The 18,545-nt window shown below is 42.8% G+C and overlaps 1 protein-coding gene across 2 annotated transcripts in view; it reads left to right on the top strand.

Annotated features, from left to right (window-relative positions):
* Nucleotides 1–9,756: 9,756 nt before the first annotated feature.
* Nucleotides 9,757–18,545, top strand: part of edar (ectodysplasin A receptor) — a 133,451-nt gene continuing 124,662 nt past the window's right edge. Inside the window, exons 1-2 of one of the 2 annotated variants that reach the window (XM_072476704.1) lie at nucleotides 9,757–9,929; nucleotides 18,353–18,448. The gene's annotated coding sequence lies outside the window, so the exon portion shown is untranslated. The remainder of the gene's footprint in view (nucleotides 9,930–18,352; nucleotides 18,449–18,545) is intronic. The other variant, XM_072476705.1, reaches the window with a different exon arrangement.

The raw sequence follows: 18,545 nt of genomic DNA, 5'->3' as shown, positions 1-18,545 counted from the left end.
TTTAAAAAGTGGAACCTCTAACTGTCTCTCTATCCTTTTATTGCCAATTACCCATTATAATTGGTCACCATCTGTGACTCCCTCATTTTTTTTTCCAACCAAATATTTTGGACAAGACATCGGAGAAAAAAAACTGACACAGCGCGAGCAGTCTCGTAGCCTGTGTGGGCGATGCAGTGAATGTACCATCCCAGTGTTTGAGGATGTAAATAGCATATGGAAAGCAACCTAGGGGTCGCCGTAAAACAAACAAAAGAGTTTTGAACCAAAAATTCCAAATGGGGTAAGAATGGGTGGAATCCCCGGGTAGGATGGTGACCAGTGCCGTATGTGCTCTACCTGAGGGTAGCTGACCAGATGGGGGTCCTCAGGGAGGGGACCAGTGCCGTTACTCCACTGCCTGAGTGACCGGCAAGAATGGTAAGAATTTGTGGTCGTCGTGGGGGTTGCCTATTGTGGCCATCTTCTACCTTCAAAGCAGCTATGAACGGTTGTCTGTGGACAAACTTGTTCCATTAACTGCCAGTGGGCATTAAAAGAGTGGTGGCGTGGGTTCATGAAAACCTTGAGGTAACAAACAACATTTAACATGCACAATAATGAACAAATATACATAACAAACATGGTGCAGGTTCCATCAGAAAGGACGCCGTAAATCTCCATCGGTTCCTTGTTACCATTATCTGGTCTCCTCATTGCTCTAAAGCGAACAGAATCGCAAATGGATTTGTGTGGTGAGAGTCAGACTCTAAGTCATCATCTTCTCCCGGTTGCCATACTCGTGACTGGAGTAGCTGTGTCAAAGCTGCTTGGGGCGAATTGGGGTCCATCTCATCATTCCGGATGAGCCTGAATGAATTGTCTCAGTGCCAGTGTTTTGTATCGAGGTTGGAGCTGCTAGGGGGTAATCCATAATCGACGGGCGGTGGGTCTGGATCAGGGGCTTTAATATACGTTATTTCAATGGGGTCGCTGGAATCCTGTTCGGAGTCGCTGGGAATGGGACCTGGTGCAGGGGTGTAATGGTAGCGTGGTGTTCTGGGGCTCTCGCTGTCACTGTCGGTTGGAGGAAGGGAGAGGCGGAGCCAAGCCTCTGGGGGTGGAGTCGTAGTCATGTCTGAGGATGGGCTGGACTGGTTGGGGGAGGGTAGGAATAGGTCGTTCATGGGCGGGGCGTGCTCGTCTGCTGCTGCAAGCGATATGTGGTGTGCATGGTTGTTCTGCGAGCCATAAGCCTTAAGCTGGTTTATGTGGAACCACGCAGACTTGCCATTAGGATATGTGATTTTATATACAGAGAGGCTGACTTTATCAGAGATGGAGTATGGTCCGTCAAATTTGGGGGAAGGGAATGAACTGTGGTTGCATAGGGATAGCATGACTTGCTGCCCTACTACAAACTCTGTGGCGTGTACTGTCTTATCAAAGCAAACTTTGCTTTGCTTCTTGCGTGTCCCAAGTTTAACAGCTGCTGCAAGCTGGGCTGCTTTTACATTTTCTAAAATCTGTTGAACTGCTTTCTCATGGGTGAGGGCAGTGACTGTGGGCTGGCCAAATCCAGTCCTAACAAATATTTTGTCCCTTTCATGGGGCATCCGGTCATGAGGGTGTGGAGGGTGTATCCTGTCGACATGGATACCGTGTTTCTTAGAAACATTTGTGCAAAGGGGAGAACTGAGTCCCAGGTGCTGTTGTGTTGTCGCACCATTTTTCTGAGGGTCGCTTTTAAAGTTCTGTTCATTCTTTCTACTATGCCGCTTGATTGGGGGTGGTATGCAATGTGGAATTTTTGTTTGATTCCGAAAATTGTAAGGACGTTTTTCTTCACTCGTCCTGTACAATGGGAGCCTTGATCGGACTCTATAGTGTGTGGAAGCCCTCATCTTGTAAAGATGTGCTGAGTGAGGAATTTGGCTATCGTTTTGGCTGTGTGTGTTCTGGTTGGAAAGGCTTCCACCCATTTTGTGAAGGTGTTGATGACCATCAACACATACTTGAAACCATTCCTGCAGGGGGGTAGAGGTCCTATGTAATCGATTTGCAAGTTCGTCCAGGGGCCATTAACAGGACGGGTGTGACTTAGCTGACCTTTCTTTGCCTTTCTGTCCGGATTGTTCTGGGCACAGATTAAGCAGCTCTCAATGTAGTGAGTCACATCAGTTTTTAAATCAGGCCACCAGCAGAGAGGTCTGAGGTGGGCTAGGGTGGCTTCTATGCCTTGATATCCATGGTTGTCATGGAACTGACAAATAATTTGATTCCTGTCCTGGCTGGGGACTACAGTACGTGTTTTTGTACTTATCATAGGGGGCTGGGAAGTTGCCTTTTAAAACATCCCTGAGCTGTGTGTCTTCTTTTTGGGCCATTGCTAAATCCTGAATGTTGGTCTGTGAGACCTGAACCGCGTGTACTGGGGCACTCTCGGGGGGGGGGAGGGGGGGGTTCCAAAAGTGACCATGTCTGGAACCTGCCTTTGCTAGGGGTCTGCCTTAAGGTTACCAGGGGGGGAAGAACGATGGTGGCTACGAACTTTAATGATGCCATATTTCCGGTTTTGGCTGTCTTTAGGATATGCCGGAGTAATGGGGCTGAGGGTAGGGGCTTTCCATCTGTGGGAACGAATCCTCTGGATTCCCACAGGGGTAGAAATTCGGTCAAACTGTTGCAGACAGATAAACTGTCAGAATATATGTTGGCTGGGGTCGGGAACGAGTCGGGGTGCTGTACATACGCTACGGCTGCTAGTTCTGCTGCCTGTGAGCCTAAATGGCCAGGCAGTTTTAACGATATTTCTTCTAGGGTGCGTCCCTGCGAGTCCTCTACATAAATACTACAACCGGTAATCCTTTTTCTATTTAAAACTGTGGAGGAGCCATCCACATAGATCGTAAGGGATGTGCATGTGTCTGTGGGCTGGGGTCTCTGGGGTGTAGTACCTGGTTTTTGGGGGAGCTGACTTTGGTACAAAGGGTCCTGTATTGAGCTTGGTGAAAACATCGTGGAGGAGTTGAGCGTGGTGCGGGAGCCTCCTCTGTCCCAAAGAAATTCTACGGGATGTCCCCGGACTGTGCCTGCCACTACCGGTCTACTGGACTTGTCCCAAAGAGTGTCGCAGACCCAAGTTGGGGAGTCCGAACACCGTCAGTCGGTGCCGACAATATCTGCGTTATCAGAACGGGCGCTAACACTGTGAATTGGCTTTGCCCTATTCTTATTTAGGGTGCCTGTCTGCTGGTTTCTCTGCTGTTTCTGGGGCGCATTGCACTCTCGAGCATAGTGTCCTAATTGGCCGCAATTATAATACTCCTGGGATTTGGTTTGCTGTGGGCTATTTCTTCCCTCATTTACCCATGCGGGGTTCTGATGCGTCCTAACTGGATGCATGTTCGCATCTGCCTGCTCTTCCTCTGCTTTGCCATAAGCTGTTTTACCTTGGATGGACTGTTCCCAAGTGCGGGACAATCTTCTTGTTGTGGGCCTCGTCTGAGGGGTCGTAATTTGCGCAAGCTCTCTGTCCTGCCTCTGTCGCATGAGATACTAGGATGCGAGTCCATTTGGCCATATTATCTGGGGTCAAATGGGCGTGGACTAACTCTCCAAACACCGCTGTGAAATGTATCCACAAGCATCCAGCAAACGCTGTGGGGTGCTCTGTCTTCTTTTGCCTACACTTCTTTAGGCCTTCCACGGGGTCTCCTTTGTTATAGCTGATCGCATCTAGGATCGCTGTGTGAATTTCTTGGAGAGTGCCACCTCCTACATTCTGTGGGTCGGGAAGGGCTGCCACGACTGAAGGGTCGAGGCTTAAAACTGTGAACTTCACTTGCTCCTTTTCATCCTGGCCGTACATGGTCGCCTGTTGTTTTACTCTTGCAAAGTAATGGTGGGGGTCCAATGTGGGTAGGAACGGTGTTATCTTGTCGCACGCATCCCTTAATTGGGTGACGGTTAATGGGGTGGTGTATAGAAAATCTGGGTTTCCTTCCGCTGTGGCCCTGCGCTGTGTGGTGACAGGGTTCATAGGGTTGTGCTCTGCCTGTGCAGTCGGGGTTTGGGGTGCTTTTCTCTTGTGGCTTGTCCTGTGTACATGTGCCATGTACATATCTGTGGGCAGTCTCGTTTAACTCCTGCCAATCGGGGCCATTTTCTTGGTCTAATTGGGGTCCAAACGTGCTCTGGAACCCATTTTGGACAGAAAGCAGAGATTGCAGTTCTGCAATTTTCTCCCGGCACTTTGTGTGGTCTAGTGAGCTCTGCCTTTGTTCCGTCGTGGAAGTGTGGAATGCTCGTAGGCCTGCTTTTAAATCGTTACACTGTTTCTGTAACTGCTCAACTTGTTGTTCCGTTTCCTCCCTTACCAACACCGCGCGTTGCGTGCCTTGGTAGGCTTTGTCGTATTGCGACTGAAAGCTGCTTAAATGGGTGAGACAAGATTGGTGTGCCTGCTTGGCATCAGCCATCTCCTTGTCCCTCGTCGCTAACTGCTCTCTCAGTTCCCTGTTCTCTTTCTGATATTCACTCACGTCTCCTTCAGTATTCTTGTCTCTCTACGGAGCGTCCTCACAACCTCCTCTGTGCCTCACAATTGTACCAAGCAGGACACGATTGCCATCGGCTTGCGAGCTTTCCCTAAGCTTTTCCTATGGATCTCTGTCAGGTTCTCCCACCAAGTATGCCCGATACTTCCGGGACCTGTTTCATCATTCGCGCAGAATTCTCTCCAAAGGGGCCATCCTTTCCCTTTGATGTACTTTCTGATTTCCTCTTCCCATACAGGACACTGTCCTACTCTACTGGTCGCTGCGACCTCGAATTCTTGGGGGTTCTTAAGGCGTTCCATTGCCTTCATTGCCATTTCTATCGCTATCTCTGGGACCTCTACCGAATTTGGAACAGGGGGTGATAAAGTGGTGATGTAAATACGGGTACGGCTTACGCAATTTTCCGGCCTATAAAACTCCTGACAGTTTTACGCAACAACGTCTCTCAGGTTTACCTTATATCACTGTTAGTACGCATGCAAATAACGCACTTCCGAATCTTGGTGGTTTGAGCAGTATTGGTCTTACATTTGTGGTTTTTCCTGTTTCCAATTGGATTCTAATTCAAATTTTGGGTTCTCTCGGAGTGACTAGGGCACTTCTAGGTCGTGACCCGTCAGGTGTCGCCAGTAATGTTGCTCTGTTTCTCTGGTTCTAAATATGGCAGTCAATATGGTCGCCTTCCTTAATCCTAATTATGTTTGCTTTAGAGTCGCCAGGTATCTCTCGATACCGCCACAAGGTTTAAACCCGAATACTGATCAAAGAGCCAATACACCAGTTAGTTAGTTCAAAGTCAATACTATTTATTTACACACACAGTAATATCTACTCATGTACAAAGTACTACAAACTAAACTATCTCTAATGCTAACGCCTAAACTTAGCTTTGGGTGCCCACTCAGTCAGAGGAACAATGGTCGTTGTTCGAATCTGAGGTTGTTGGTTTCGAAGAGGTACAGGAGAACAGCTAAGGTTGTCCGTCTGGTAGCGAGCGTTGACCTTGGACTTACTTGCTTCTGGTGCAGCTAGTGGATAGGTCCCTCCACTTTGAGAGCCAAATCCAAGAGAACGATTCTCTCTCGGGGGTTTCTTCTTATACCCGGAGGGGCTTCATGCACTTTTGGGCGGGCCTTAAACTTGGCTCCAATTAATTGGGCCGCATCTTGATCACTGGTATTGATCTTGACCAATAAAGGGGTGGGTGCCCTGATGGTTGGGCGTGTCTTTGGTGGCCGTTGGACTTGCTTTGTTTGCACTTTCGGTTTGGGGAACTGGCGTCGGGATGTCTGGAGCTGGATCGGTTGCTTGAGTGTCTTTCCTTTGTTCCCAGAGGTGGGCCATCAATATGTTAATTGACCTACAGTTTCAGTCCCATCTGGGAGCTGCCTTCCCAATATGCGTATAGGCTCTGTGCCTGCTTGCTTTCCTAACATTGTCCGTAATTCCTTACATTCATTGCGAGCATCCATTTTGAACAATAGTATATATATATGTATATACAGTAAAGACTGTTGCCTAGATGCAGGTCATGTGTTGCTTTACATCACTTGTGGGCAGTATAACTCATGTTAACTCTATATGTGCCAGACCCATGTACTACAGATTTAGGTTTTAGCCTTTGTCTCCCAATAGCCATCTTTCCAGTATGTCTTCCTTTCAAATAATATAATTCCATGTAGTATTGAAGGCATCAGGATCCAGGATAAGAGCCAATTATATGCACAATTCTGTGGCTACAGCTCGATACTACCTCAATGCAAAACTCTGGCCATATATGCTACCTGTATTAGGTTGCTATATGATATGATGCCCATGTGATTCAAGTTCCGTGTACTGGCATTATAATCTCCATGGTGACTGATAACATTTCAAAAGAGATTCAAACTTTCAGTTACTAGCTAAAAGAATGACACAAGATTTAATGTTTTAAAACTTTTACTGTAACAAATGACTAAAAGAAATTGACCAAACAATATTTTCTTTTTGTTGGCAACTTATATTTTAAAGTACAGAAAAGTGACATTCCCTTTTATACTTGTCACACCACACTCCTGATGGAATTATAACAAAGAGACATTGTTGCTCCTAGCTTCCAATAGGTTTCCATCTCACCGTTTCACTGAGTAGTAACTTCAAATGACCATCAGGAGCACTTTCTTCAACTTTCAGAGAGTTCCTTGAATCCAATGCCAGCAGTAAAGCCTGTTCCAATGATCCATCTTTCCCTGGTCTTGCCAGGACAAATCACCCGGAATCCTTCGATGGCTGCACCGATAATTGCAAAGTGTGCAGTACTATTTATGACTCCTCAGATACTGAACCAGTCTGTGTATATATGCAGCATATGGGGAGGTGGTAGTGTAGTGGTATTGTCACTGGACTAGTGATCTAGAGGCCCAGATAATAATCTGGGAACGTGGGTTTGAATCCCACCATGGTGAACCAGTCTCAGGATTTAGGGTAAACCATTTCAGATAGATAGAAGAAGACATTTCTTCACACAAAGAGTGGTGGGCCTGTGGAATTCATTACCACAGGAACTAGTTGATGCTAAAACTTTGAATATATTCAAGAGGTGGCTAGATGTAGCACTTGGCGAGAATGGGATCAAAGGCTATGGTGAGAAAGCAGGATTAGGCTATTGAGTTGGATGATCAGCCATGATCGTGATGAATGGCAGAGCAGGCTCGAAGGGCCAAAAGGCCTCCTCCTGCTCCTATCTTCTATGTATATGTATCTATGAAATTTCAATTCAATAAAAATCTGGAACCAAGTAACCATTGTTGGTTATTTGGGACATAACCCCAGCTGGTTAAATCTGACAACCTTACCTGGTCTATCCTACGTGTGACTCTTAAATGGGTAATTAGGGATTAAATAATGGCAATACATTTAAAAAAGAACTGGAGCTTGCAAATTAAGTTTGTGTTAAACAAATGCCAGGCAATGACCGTCTCCAACAAGACAGAACTTAACCTAACCTTGACATTCAATGGGTTATTGCAATTGCTGAATCCCATGCCTGAATCCCATGCTATCAACATCCTGGGGGTTACTATTGACCATAAACATAACTGGACTATCCATATAAAAACTATGACTACAAGAACTAAATAGAGGCTAGGAATTTGCAGCAAGTAACTCATCTCCGGGAATCAGAATTGTTTCAGTAGAAGGAGGCCATTCAGCCTGTTATGTCCATCCTGGATCTCTTCAAGAGCAATTCATAGAATCATACAATTTACAGTGCAGAAGGAGGCCATTCGGCCCATCGAGTCTGAACAAGCCTTTGGAAAGAGCACCTCCACCCGCCCCGTCTCCACCCTATCCTCGTAACCCAGTAACCCCATATAACCTTTTGGACACTAAGGGGCAATTTAGCATGGCCAATCCACCAAAGCTGCACAGCTTTAGACTGGGAGGAAACCGGACACCCGGAGGAAACCCATGCAGACACAGGGAGAACGTGCAGACTCCACACAGACAGTCACCCGAGGCCGGAATTGAACCCGGGAGCTGTGAGGCAGCAGTGCTAACTACTGTGCCACGGTGCCGATCTAATGTCTTCCCCCAAAAGACCTCCAATAGTGCAGTGCTCTGCACCCACTGTACTAGAGTGTCTGCCATGAATTTTGTGCCCAGGACTGGGACATCAACCTGGAACCTTGTGATGCAAAGGCAAGTGTGCCACCAACTGAGCCACGGCTGCCACGGGCTTTTCTCTGAAGTGGAGGTGAAATGCTTCCTTTACCTTATCCATGTATGTGTGGAATGTTAAGAAATGTTGCTCCTGGATAGTAAAGGATGCAGTCAAAATGGCTCAGGTGATATTTTGCCTGCATCATTTTGCCACTTGTTATCTCATCATTTAAATTAGTCAGTGGAAATAGTGACTAACTGGTAAAAATGGAGAGAAGGAGACAAAAAATGGGAACTTATATTTTAAAGTACAGAAAGTGACATTCCCTTTTATACTTATCACACCACACTCCCAACTGAATTACAGGCCTTCAAGCAAAGAGACTATTGTTGCCCCGAGACAAAGAAAGAGCAGGAGAAGCAAGTTCAGCTCCCCAGTGGTGAAAATAATTCTAAGCGTGGACTAGCCCAGATAGAAATTGCCGAGGGCCCAAAAAAGTGACTAAGGGTGCGATTTAACCAAAAGGGGCTGGATTCTCTGCTCCCGACGCTGAAATTGCGTTCGGCGAGGGGGCAGAGAATCCCCGATGATGACAAAATCGGGGGCGGCACCACTTTCGTGATGCTCCACCCCCTGAAAAGTGGCGTACTCTACGAGTGCACCGGGCCACGTATCGATGGCCTCAGGCCATTGCCTCAGGCCTGCCCCACGATGCTCCGTCCCCTCCTGGCCGAATTCCGGACAGCATGGGACACGTATGCTCTCACCCGTCGTGAACTCAGCGTGGTGGCTGCGTACTCAGTCCTGCGCCGCAACAGTTGGGGGATGGCCGATCCGCGGGCAGGGGGCTTCATTCGGGGCTGGGGGCACTGTGGGGAGGCGGTCCAGGGTGCACGAGCGGCCTTAGGGGGGTACTGCTGAGTCCGCCATGGCTGCTGCCGTGCGCATGCATTGCCACGGATCCGGCAATGCTCCAATTGGCAACTAGAGCTGGGGGCTCTATGCTGCCTCCCTGCTAGCCCTCAGCAAAACGGGGAATCGGTGACCGTTTTGCACCAGTTTTCCTGGCGAAAAGCACCACTATTTTCACGCCAGCGTGGGAACTTAGTCTCCCAAACGGAAAATCCAGCCCAAGATTTGTAATTGTGGTAATGAGCGGGAACTGACACCAGCTCCCCGACGCTCGGCCCAGCGAGGCCGCCACCGCCATAACACCAGAAAGTAAAAGACAGACAGAAAAACAGAGGCAGAGAAAAATGAATGGTATAAAGACAGCGATGGGAATAAACTGTGCTCGGGGAAATTAAAGAATAAACTGGGGTAAATATTTAGTTTTTACCCACACCCTTTCCGCTTTTCAGTAATGCTCTCTAGTGGGCAAAATAATCCATGCACTGGACGGGTTGTCCTGTTTGAGCTGCTTTGTCGCAGTGTTCGCCCTGAGCCTACAGAGGGCGTGCGTTGGTCGCTGCTCTCCAGCTGTTGAAGATGTGCCCCCAGATGTTGTACCCTGACGTCAGGAGCAGGAGGAGGGGTAAGTGCACTGAAAGCTGCACAGGCGGGGAGAGAAGCTTAAAGTCCTCCGGAGCGCAGAGGTGGACTAGCGAAAGTGGCAATTAGCAGCGGACAGAGGCTAACTGGCTAATCGAGCCATCAAACATTATTCTTCCTTCACACTTAACTGCTGTGCTTGATGCGACTGGGGGAAAAGGTTTGTTGCTGCCGGCCTCAAAGTGGTATCTCAGGTAAGTTGCTCTCGTCCCTTGGCTTTGCACGGAATTAGATTCATCGAAGTGCATGTCCTTTCGCAGTTCTATTGTTTATAACCTGGTCTCTAGGCAGTAAGAATTGGACGGTTATTAATGGGTACGGGGAAATGTTCTGTCAAACTGATAGCTGTTTCAGTATAATCTATTACTCCCCAGTTACTTTAGAGCATTTAACGATGCAGGCTTATTTTGTTTGAAATTGTGAATGGAATAAGTGCTGACGCCCATTATCTTTGTATAAGTACCATTTTAATACAGCTCCCAAAGTTTGTTATTTTGCTTTGTAAATAATCTCAGAGACAATGCATGTAAATAATCTCAGAGACCCTTTAAAGATCCCAATTAACCCTTTAAAGATCCCAATATTCTATGTTAATCTTATCCTTAAAACGTATGCAAACGTATTTTGTGGTTATGGAATGCATAATTTTAGGCAGAATCCATCACATGGTTGATAATCCACATTCTAATTGACTACTCTGCATATTCTAAATAAATCGCGAGCATTTAAAACTAACCCTACTAAAACGAATAAAATTAAACGTGTGCTGTTGCAAGGACACTGGTCATTTAAAATAAGCTTTGGCTGAAGTAGATAACTTTCATTTGTATCAATATGGTTTGACCCCAAATTTGAAATCCATCAGCATGTAGACTTATGTGAACCACCATAGGGACATCCACCTGAGCTTGGAATACAACTGTTACCTGACCATTAATGAATTAATGCCTTGGGTATAGAGACATATTAGACTGCTAAAGCAGAGGTATTGCCATTGTTCCACCTGATACAACAAACTATTATACAGCTGAACAAAATTCTCCTCCAGATGTGAAACAGATGTCTCCAGACCATGAAGACAGTGGTCAAACTATTAACTAAGAGAATGCTACTTTAAAAACAAACATACCTCAAAGTTTGATTAGTCCAATTGATCAGTGATTGAATTGTAATATGTTCAGAATGTTATACTGCCAAAAACAAGAAGCTTCAGGTTTAAGTTTTTAAAACAAAGCATTTTTAAAAATTCACCTGAATATAAAATGTAGCCAAGTGCATGTTTCCAAGCTATTATATCTGTACTACTGCTATTCAGTTTATGATTACTTTTTTCAGTTATCCACTTTCTAAATGTTTTTACCACACACAATTTCAAGCCATATTATTACAGTAGCACTTTTAAATGGAACTAAAGTTTAAACTGGTATGAATTATCATAATGAGAATTTTATCCGTTATCCTATTTCAGCCATGTTGCTTTTGGGAGATGTCAATCAGAAACAAGATTATTTCTTATTGAATGGGGATTGGGGAAGGAAAAGAAAATCACAGGGCTCGTTTTCACTCAGATGACTTTCAATGACTATTTGAGAGTAACTTAGATGGAGGTCTGGGAACAAATCTATATTATAGTTGGTGCATAAGACCATAAGCCAAAGGAACAGAATTAGGCCACTCAACCCATCGAGTCTGCTCCGCCATTCAATCATGCATGATCCAAAGGAATGAGAAGCAGGGGGGAAATGTGGAATAAAGATAACTATCTCAAAAAAGCACAATTAATGTAAAGGATACAACTAAGTTAAATTTTTTGGACTTTTATTGCCGAACTTTCAGATTTGGAGAAGCCCAGATTTTGGAAGTCTTGGAACTTTTAGTTCAGGCAAGAAGTTGAGAAGCTCAAGAATGAAATCTGTGACATGATGTTCACTACAAAGCATAAATCAAGATAAAACTTTTGTGAATTATCATTAAACAGTATGCTAGTTATACGTTTTCCCTTAATAAGTAACAAATTACGGTGTCTTTATTCTGAGATACACAACCCAAGTGTAATCATTTTCAGAAGTGTAATAGCAGAATAACATTTCTACAAGCGAATTAAATTCTCACCATAACTTGTATTAAACCTGAATTTATAGATGGTATTATGAATGGTATTAGAAAGTTACATACGTTATACCTGCATTTATTACACCCTACACCAGATTTTCAGCATTTTCTTTTTCTTGGATCCACTTTAAAACAAAGTAAGAAACTGAATTCAAATGCCTTGTAAGTTCCACTAGTACTTTAAAACTCTGATTAAATATTCTATTTATAGATTATATTTCAGAACTGCACATCAAGTATTTTTTTATAATGTAGTTTCAGCTTTTGAAAATGTTACTTTAACAAGAGTGACAGCTGCATAATTATGAGAGGACATAGATTTAATACTGTTGAATTACACTTCGCTTTATATTTAACACAATTTGAACTGTATAAGCCTAAATTAAGAAATCTTCACATTCTTATTAAGTGTCTGCAGTTGAGTGAAATACGATTCAGAGAGGAACGGGTCAGTTTCCAACAAAGGAATAGTCTAGCCTATCTAAGCAAAGTTAACAACATACTTCTAAATCACAGAAGTGGAATTACAAAACTCTCAACATAACTGCCTGTGGGCCTCTTTAGTCCTGTACTTTGAAGAGTAGAAGGAGGTACTGTGCACATGCCATGCACTTTAGAAAGAAAATAAACCTTTTATTGCCCTTTATTGCCTGTATTATTTCCAATTGATCCCCAGTGGAGCATCCATCACACTTAGCAGTGAATGTGGAACAATCAGCATCACAGGCATTTCTGTGATTTCTTTAATGTTGCCTCATGATATCCACTTACCTGAGACTGACTTTGGGAGAGAAATCTAAGGCAAAACAATCTTCCAAGTATATCCCCAAGGTAGAACCATTCAGCTGAGCAAATGTCTGCATACTAATGTGTACCCAGGTGAACCTAAAGCTTCAAACTGAATTTTCCTGATTGGGAGCCAGGCATTGAGCAGCCTGAAATGTTGAGGACAGAAAGTAAACTTTTATTTTGGGGAAGTGGAATTTTGGATTTTTCTGTCTCCTTTTGCAGGTTAGAGTCAATTGAGTTGGGTTTGATATTTAATGGTTAAGATAGTTTTCATAGAGAGGGAAAATCACAGAATATGAAATCTCTAAAATGCCATTAAATCATGGCATCCTATGTAAGTAAAATTGAAGTAAATATTTTCAATCAAAATAAATCTGTGACAGAATTGTAGAATGTGTTCCCCAAAACAGTAATAGTGATTCCAGAATTGCCACGAATGAGTGGCTTTGTTCATCATTTGTTGAATATTTTTATTATTCTCTTATTCTAGAGTGGGTGACAAGCCACACTCACAAACAAACAAGGTTTTAGGCATTAATGCATTCTAATTAGTCAAATAGCAGGAAGTTATCTTTCATCAGGAGCATAGCTGTATCACTGTCTCGTGATTTGAACATTACCTTAATTTAGCCACATGGTGCACCTCCTACAATTTGGCATTTGGCAACACGACGTTCCTCATTAATATAAAATGATACCTGTTCTTTTGCAGATTTGTTCCTGTAGTTTATTTCGAAATCTATAAGGCAATATTCCTTGTTTGTAGTTTCTCACAAGCAAAACCCTTACATGTATATCTTTTTAAAAGTTTCATCCAAATTGAACATCTTTGCACTCAGCACTAATTAATGCCCATGTCAGAAATAATTTGCCAACCTGACGCAGGTAAATGGATTTTCCTCCCCATGTAGAGCAACTTAAAATTAGCTTTAACAAGAATTTCAGTGTGATGCTTCTCTCCTCATGATCCACAGCTTTCATACTTGGAAGTGGGAGGGCAGTTTTAATATAAAGTTAGATGTTATTATGCATCATGAGCAATGTATGCAACTGGTCCAGTTGAGATTGGGCTACCAGCTGGAAGGAATGATTTATGAGGAAGCACAGTCAACGGGGGAGGTTTAATGGTGCAGTGGATGGTAACCGTGCCTCTGGGCCAAGCTCTGGTTTCGAGTCCCATCCTAGGACTCAATGGCCAAGGAAGATGCATTCGTAAAAGGCTAAATCTTTCCAGTAAAGGCAGTAAGAGCTGAAGAGACTCCTGGTCGGCCATGCTTGATGTAGGGTCGAAGCCCTCAAGCTAGAAGCCTCTGGCGACAGGCTCGCAGCCGGTTCCAGGAAAAATCTAGCTACGGAAATAGGTGAAAGTCTGCCTTGTGCACCACTAGTTGCAGGAAGAGAATCAACAACAGCCAATGGAGAAGAAAATAATAACAATAATGCTAATCTTTATTAGTGTCACAAGTAGGCTTACATTAACACTGCAATGAAGTTACTGTGAAAATCCCCTAGTTGCCACACTAGGCACCTGTACGGGCACACTGAGGGAGAATTCAGCATGTCCAATTCATCTAATTAGCACGTCTTTTGGGACTTGTGGGAGGAAATTGGAGCACCCGGAGGAAACCCACTCAGAAACGGGGAGAACGTGCAGACTCCGCACAGACAGAGACCCAAGCCAGGAAACGAACCCAGGTCGCAGGCGCTGCAAAGCAGCAGTGCTAACCACTGTGTTACTGTACAGGGTGCATAACGGATAATGAAATCTACTGCCACCCATTTGTGACCTGGTTGAAGTTGAATTTTGCCAATGCTGTTTCTTGACTTGGTCGATGAAATGGAACTACTTTTACATCAGTCACAAAAATGCTCTCAAAATTCACGTGGCATCTCCAGATTCATCTGGAAAGTCCCCATTTTGGTTATTTGTCTGTGCTAAATTAACTGATCTTAGCTGGTACGGCATTAGGAGCATAATAACCGACCTCAGTATCTCCAGGTCAGGATGGGAAAATTGGCTAGGGTCCCTGATCAGAAGCCGGTTGGAAGTAATCATGTGTGTGTACATCAAGAGAGGACAGCATTGAAGTCTGCTGTATTGTATTGCATGGTCAAAGAATCTGTTAATTGTCACAGTCTAGTGACAATTGTCACACTCATTCATAAATCATCAGACCTTAGGTGAACTGTCAGAGGATGGCCATTGTCCATCGTGCCCACGTGTTAAAAGAGTGATTTGGCTGCATCTCCAGTTGATTTAAATTCATCTGAAGCAGATTTTCTGACAATTTGAGCCCAGGTTTGATATGGAATCAAAAATAAAATTAAGCAATGTTCACAGCATTTATTTTTTCTATAACAAAAAAGACCAAAATTGATTATATTAGATTACATAGGGAAATATATAAATAAATTAAAATGTATAAAAATAGGGCATTCTTCTTTGTATAAATGTTCTTTTCTCATACATAAAGTGTTCCTTTCTTTCATGAAAAGATGATTTAGGCCGAGGATAAAGGACAACTATTTGAAAATAATAACATTAAGAGATATGGGAAAAGGAGCGAATAATGAGATTAAATTAATATCTTCCTGAGGGCAACACGGTGGCACAGTGGTTAGTACTGCTGTCTCAAAGCGCCAGGGACCCAGCCTTGGATGGCTGTCTGTTTGGCATTTGCATGTTCTCCGCGTGTCTGCGTGGGTTTCCTCCGGGTTTCCTCTCACAGTCCAAAGATGTGCAGGTTAGATGGTGTGTCAAACTAAATCATTGAGAAATGGGCCTAGGTAGGGTGCTCTTTCAGAGGGTCGGTGCAAACTCGATGGGCCGAATGACCACTTCCTGCACTGTAAGGATTATGTCGAGTTTTGTTTGGGAAAAATAGCATCCTATTCTGCAGTAAATGTTTTCCTGACTTCTCTCCATTTCACCAGGATTTCATTAATTGACTGCCAAAGTTACAGCAGAAGATTGGTCAAACTGTTACTTAGATCTTACCCTGATGATTCTAAATAATAATGGAGAAATAATCAGAAGAAAAACAAGATAAATGTGGAGGGAATCAATTATCTTCAAGAAATTATTTTGCAAATAATCGTAATAACTCTTTAATATGGTAAACAACATCAAGAAAACAAACTTTTAGAAGTTTTTCTGGTTTACAATGGATTTTTTTCAGGGGAGGGAGGCCATTCTGCCTGTCTAGCTCATACTGCTTACTTTGTTCAGCCTTCCAAAGTCCCTCCATTTTAGCATCTTACTCCTTCTTGAGTGATTCCAGAGTTTTATCCAGAAATCCGTTGCAAGTGTTAAGCATTCTATTTTATAAACTGAAAAAAGTGCACAATGAAGTTCTGAGAGCACTTTTAATAAAATCCAAGTGGTGATATCATCTGAAAAATCCAGATAAAAGTCAGAAATAATTCATTAGATTAGTTATTCAAAAATTGTCATTATAAAGTGAAAAATATTTCAGCTCCTAATCATAATTAGGGTGGAATTGCCCCATGTGCATTTTCTTGTGGTTTTGGAAATGGCTAAATTCTTTTGACTGAAACTCAGTACTTCAGATACGAACAGTCTTTTCAGTAGAATATTCCTGTGAAATGGTTGCTGTAGTTTTTTTATTTTATCGATTATAGTGATCACTTAATATTGATCTTGTTCATAGACATTAATTGTCTGTGGAGTAAATATTTGATCTAATTAATCATAGTGGAAGGATACTCAATGTCATTACCTTCCAGTTTGTGGTGTCTTATAATTCATTTCCAGAGGCAAAGAGTCTGTGGTTGAATAGAAAAAGACATGTCCCTGCAAATAGTTTGAAAAACCATAACCAACTCTCAGTTTGCAAAACCATCAATCTCCTCATCTTCAAACATTAGTACACATTCCAGACTTGCAAGAAAGCACCTTTGTACATAAACTTGCAGGCTGGAAGATGATGAAAGTCTAGGGGGTGTATGCACTTAGTCTGATAATGAGGGTGAGGCTTGCATTAGGGCGGTTTGACCAAATCCATACTTCCTATGACACGGTTAAAGCACTGAGGGCTTTTTTTGAGACAATTGTTCTATTTGGAATTTGTGGTTCATTTCAAGAAGAAAAATCTAACAATTAATTATACACACTTAAAAGAGGAAAAGAATCCTTCAATACTTACTCATGTCTGTAATTAATAATACTCACAAATAACACAGACAGCCCCATTTCTTTCATGTGTGAGGATGCTTCATGCATTTCCTCAATTATTAAGTTCAAAAGACAAGACGTACAAAGAATAAGCTATACTGTACGCGTGTGGTGAAACAAAATCTATTTAGCAGGTAACATTTTGTGAGCAATACTGCTAAAATTAATAGAGCTGATTTTGTACAACTGCAAAAGGAACTGAAAAGCAAATTTAAATATTTCACTTTTCAAATGAGCAAAAAAACAAATCATTTTTGTATAAAAACGAGGATGCACTTAGCAAATTTCTTTCTTAATAAAACAAACCAACTGTATCCAGATACCTGTTTGTTGAATCTTGTCAACTTTGCTACACCACATTAAAGAAATGCCTTTTAATTATAGATCCTGACCTTGGCAGAGTAGACAGATTTTTCTGTGTAGCTTTCAGGTTCTCCAGACATCAAAAGATTTTCGTTTTTTCCTTTAGGGCTAACAAAAAAATCTTAGTTCTATACAAAAGTTTTAGGTTTCAGAGACACTGGAAAAGCTACCGATTTCAATGCTGGTGCTTAAAACATAGTTTACTAGATGATTTAGAAGTCCAGTGTCAAAAGAGATTTTGAAGAGAATTTTGGTTTTTTTAAATGCCTTTTGTGCCCTGCAGCCCATACAGATAGATTTACTCTTTCATGTTTTATGGATTGTAAATTGGTAGTTTATTCAGTGCATTAAGAGTCAGGGAAGCAATAGCTTCACGTGACAAAATAACATGGTAGGTCAGGAAGAAAGTGCAACTCCAATATATTAACAAAGATGTAATAATACTAAAGCTAACTATCGTAACTTGGTTAACATTGGGATTAAACTTTATGGGCACAAACCTGCATGGAATCAAATAATTTTTGAAAAATTTGTTCAGGGGATATGGGTGTTGCTGGCTGAGCCAGAATTGCCTACCCCAAATAGTATATTTAAGAGTCAACCACATTGCTGTAGGCCTGGAGTCATGTAGACCATACCAGGTAAGGATGGCAGATTTCCTTGCCGAAAGAACATGAATGAACGAGATGGATTTTTATAACAATTGACAATGGTTTCATAGTCATCATGAGACATTTAATTTCAGATTGTTATTGATTTAATATTTCACCATCTACCATGGTGGGGTTCAAACCCAGATTTTGCCCTGGGTCTCTGTGTTACTAGTCCAGTGACAATACCACTGCACCACCAACTCCCCAACAGCACAGACGAGGCCTTTCAATCCACCATGCCGATGCTAGATCTTTGCCAGAGCTGTCCGTTTAGTCCTGCACCCGACTTCCTCCACATTTCCTCCTCCCCCCCCCCCCCCATAACCTTGGGGAGATGGTGGGGTAGTGGTAATGTTACTGGACTGGGTAATCCAGAGGCCCAGGCTAATATTCTGAGGGCATGAGTTCATGGTAGAATTTGAATTCTATTAATTACATTTCAAATTAAAACCTAGTCATCGATTGTTGTAAAAACCTGTCTGATTTATTTTGTCCTTTTGTGAAGGCAATCTGCTATCCTTATCTGGTCTGGTCTATATGTGATTCCAAACCCACCGCAATATGACTGAGCCTTAAATGCCCTCTGAAATGCTGAGTGAAGGTGAGTCAGATGCTACACTTCTCCATCTAGCTTTGCAACAATTAATATTCAATATTTTCTTGGCTATTTCCTGATTGGGAGAGTGGATGGAGCATTC

The sequence above is a fragment of the Scyliorhinus torazame genome, chromosome 15 (assembly GCF_047496885.1).
Source record: "Scyliorhinus torazame isolate Kashiwa2021f chromosome 15, sScyTor2.1, whole genome shotgun sequence".
NCBI lineage: Eukaryota > Metazoa > Chordata > Chondrichthyes > Carcharhiniformes > Scyliorhinidae > Scyliorhinus > Scyliorhinus torazame.
Note: the sequence above shows the minus strand (reverse complement) of the source record. Positions and strands in the feature narration are given on the sequence as shown.